The following is a 3,938-nucleotide window of genomic DNA, read 5'->3' as shown; positions in this document are numbered from 1 at the left end:
CATTCAAATGTGAGTTTACAATTCAATACATGCTTTGTTCAGAACGACAAATTGCCATTTGAACATTGATGAATATGTTCACCGAGGAAGTTGGATGTGTAAGCGCCAGGAAGAGGAGCACATGGCTGCATATACTTGATGGTTCTTCATGAAGAACATGGCGGCCCTCCAGCCAGGAAAGCCTTGAATATTATTCCGGCAGTCTGCCCAGTCTAATCTGGTCAAGCGTTTGAGGTACGTTTCTTTTTTCATGTTAGTAAAAAGCCAAAAGCACGTCGAGTTACAGAAAACTCAGTGTCTGGGGGAGCAGCGAACACAATGAAACATTTCATAAAAGATACAGACAAGTGATGGGTAGATGAGGTATCATGACACAGTGTTGCAGGGTTGGTGAAACAGTGTCTTAATTTTCCGAGACCACTAGATGGCGCTCTTGGTTTAGAATTGATGTGAGGTTTCATTGAATCCGTTGTTGAAGTCCAAACATTTTTCAGCACCTGCCATCTGGTGGCCTCTAAAAATCAAAACACTGTGTCATGAAACCTCATCAACCCTTTAGTACTGTGTCATGGAACCTCATCTACCCACCACTAATGCAAGAAAGCAAACATAAATAGCGATATGGTTTAAAATAAGTGAAAGATCTGGAAATTCCGCTGCTGGAACAGAAAGTCAGTAACGCGCCTGTATTCCACCAACTGACGTTTACTGGTAAGTGCAAGAGCACCAGTTATATCGAATTAGTTTTTATTATTAAAATAGTCCTCTCTTAACATTTTTAATCTGGAAATATATGTTTTTATCTGATATTCTAGTTTTTTAAACCCATCATTACTGAATAAATAGTTATTTCAATCTCCTCCAATACATTTGACCTGCGCAATGCATTGCGTCCGATACATTATGTAATGTATGGGAGACACTTTGTTATTTAAAAGGAGCAGGAGATAGCTGTTCTGCCCCTTTTTTTACACTTTCACTGAACAAGGTTTTTACAGCAACGGACGGATCAGGCAGCGACAGACTCGATTGTGACACCGGACAACATCATTATGCGATAAACACTTGCGCGCACAAGCCGTGTTTTGTGGTGTGATCTTCAGATGTGTCTATTACCATGCAGTGTTTTGTGGTGTGATCTTCAGATGTGTCTATTACCATGCAGTTTTTTGGGGTGTGATCTTCAGATGTGTCTATTACCATGCAGTGTTTTGCAGTGTGATCTTTAGATGTGTCTATTACAGTACCATGCAGTGTTTTGCAGTGTGATCTTTAGATGTGTCTATTACCATGCAGTGTTTTGGGGTGTGATCTTCAGATGTGTCTATTACCATGCTGTGTTTTGTGGTGTGATCTTCAGCTCTGTCGATTACCACGCAGTGTTTCAGGGTGTGATCTTTACATGTGTCTGTTATGGAGGTGAACAGTGAATTCCTATAACCCTTCATCGTCTGAACCGTCCTCCTCTGACAAGCCATCATCGAGTGATATGGTTCAAATAAACCAAGTAACCAACTCTCACCTCTTCATAACAACGATTGACATTTGGCTCAAACCTTTGCTTATATCGCACACCACTTCCTCCTTCTTTTGGGAGGGAGGTGTGGGGGGTCCCGTACGCATGTCTAAAATATTTGCTTGTTCATTTTGACAGCCCAAATGAGTAATAATTAATTGAAATAATAATAATAGATGAATAGTTACTAAATATAATAATTTAAAAGCAATAAGAGATAAAATTCAAGATCACTACAAACACCGGATTGTTTTCTTTTTTGTTGCACGGTGGTCACTTCTTTGTCACACAATTTGTGCATCTGATTGTCGACATTAAAGTAGGAAGCGACTTTAAAGGACCTGTTGCTCATGCAACGCTCCAATCAATAGCTACACCGCCTGGCTGGTGAAGTGTGTGGGGCTGTGTGTTTATCGCCCTGGAACCACGCTGTTGATGCACAGCCAAGTGGGTCAGTCTCTCCGGAGCAGGCCAGAGCTGAGACGGGGCTGTCGAGGAAGAAGGGAAGGAGGTGAAGGGGAAAAAACAGAGGGGAGAAGAGGAGAGGCTGGTGAGTGTTTCAGATGTGTTTATTCACCCTCGTTCCACTGGGAGCATTCCCCAACTTTTCCTCCAACAAAAAAAATCTGTTCACGTTTTACAGATTTGAGAAAGGAGGTCACGGGCCACAACAAGGCCACGGAACAAAAACAATAGTAATCGCTGAGGTAGGCAGTTCTCTGTGAACTGGAAATGTCTCCAGTATGTATTGATGTGTAAGTGGATTTATTCTGCGTGCATACGTCTGCGACTGTGTGTGTGTGTGTGTGTGTGTGTGTGTGTGCAAGCTGGTGCACGTGTGTGACTGCACATGCCTGTGTTGGACGCTGCCAGACTCTTTCCAGATGGGGATCAGTGTGAAGCAGCTGGACAGTTTTTGGGGGGATTCAGAAGCGGTCAGGGCCACGTCTGCATAAACAAAATCCCCAGAGCATCTGAAGTGCACGTGAGTGGAAATATATAACAACGGTCATTCTAATGCTCAGTCATCAGCATGTGGATCTTAGATTAAACAAACAGTAAACTATAAATTGACCCATTTCTGTTGATGCTTTCACCAGAATTCCTTCTCACCAGAATTTCGAGAAGAAAAAGAAATAAAAAAAAAAAAAAAAAAAAAAAAATATATATATATATATATATATATATATATATATATCTTCTCAGTTTTGTAATGATTCAAAGTTTCTATTCAATTTGAAGACTCTTCTGTGATACTTTTAACTCTTCTGTGATACTTCTCTGCTTTAATTTCTTTACATCATTATTGATCGAATTGTAAAACACCAGTTGGTGAAGAACAAACCTTCTCTTCTGCTCACAGTTGACAGACCTTTTGTTCCTGTTTCCCACTACTCTCTGGAGAAGAAGCAGCACCGGTGTGACCTACACAGTGGTTTCCTGGTCAGAGTACCACCAGAGTTTGTCCTCCATTCTGTGGAACACAGTCTGTAGCTGAACTGTTCTGGCGGCAGCAGAATTCAAACATGAGTGATGGATGTATAATTCACCGTGGAATTCTAGACGAAGTTTCTAGTCCACACTGATGCTTCCATCTTCAGTGTTGGACCACTTGGGAGGCTACACCTGTGAACAAAGGGTTATGAGGATCAGGACCTAGGATAAGGAGTCTGAGCCTCCAGCTGGTTTGGTCTTCATTGAGGAGGACTTCACTGCTCTCTATGGTCTATACTGGTGATGTTCACTAGTTCATGAGGTCCAGCAGAACCAAAGGACGGGTATCTGATGTTTGGTATCCACAAAACATCATGTATCTTTTTTAAAGGAGCCTGTTGATCAGGAACGTCTCTCTGTAGGTCAGCGGAGAGTTCTGGGATGTGGTTGAGAGAAGTCGCCTTTGTGTGTTAAGATCTAAGACCCCAGTGATGTTCAGAGAGCCAGAGTTTGATCACCATCTAGTGAGGACCGTTCTGCTCAGTTTCATGATGCTGATAATGATGTGTGGTGGTGGTGGAGGTATTGATGGTCTGGAAGAGCAGGAGGAGAGAGCAGCTCCCAGAACCTGTGAAGGAGCTGGAGATGTCCCTAAGTCAAATGTGGCAAAAGAAATTCCAGTCTGAGCCTCAAACATGATGTAAATAACTGATGACATTTGACCACACGAAGATCAATTTGAGAGCTCATGTTTGGCTTCAATAAATGTAACATGTTTCTGGAACACTTTCTCAGTGTTTGTGACGCACCCTCGACACACACACACACACACGCACGCACACACACACACACACACACACACACACACACACACACACACACACACACACACTGTGATAATCAACTTCATTCAAAATGGGCCAGTGGGTTGAAAAACATAGCAGCCAAAGACATTGTTCAAGCTTCATAAAACTTGGACCCCGCAAGG

General features: G+C 42.4%; 1 long non-coding RNA gene across 1 annotated transcript; it reads left to right on the top strand.

Moving 5' to 3' along the window:
• Nucleotides 1-1,967: 1,967 nt before the first annotated feature.
• Nucleotides 1,968-3,667, top strand: LOC128752391 (uncharacterized). Its single transcript, XR_008413659.1, has 4 exons — nt 1,968-2,066; nt 2,160-2,223; nt 2,344-2,501; nt 2,880-3,667. It is a non-coding gene; the product is annotated as an uncharacterized LOC128752391 (long non-coding RNA).
• Nucleotides 3,668-3,938: the final 271 nt, after the last annotated feature.

Source organism: Synchiropus splendidus, chromosome 1 (assembly GCF_027744825.2).
Source record: "Synchiropus splendidus isolate RoL2022-P1 chromosome 1, RoL_Sspl_1.0, whole genome shotgun sequence".
Lineage (NCBI taxonomy): Eukaryota > Metazoa > Chordata > Actinopteri > Syngnathiformes > Callionymidae > Synchiropus > Synchiropus splendidus.
The sequence above is the reverse complement of the archived record's forward strand: the minus strand, read 5'-3'. Positions and strand labels throughout refer to the sequence as shown.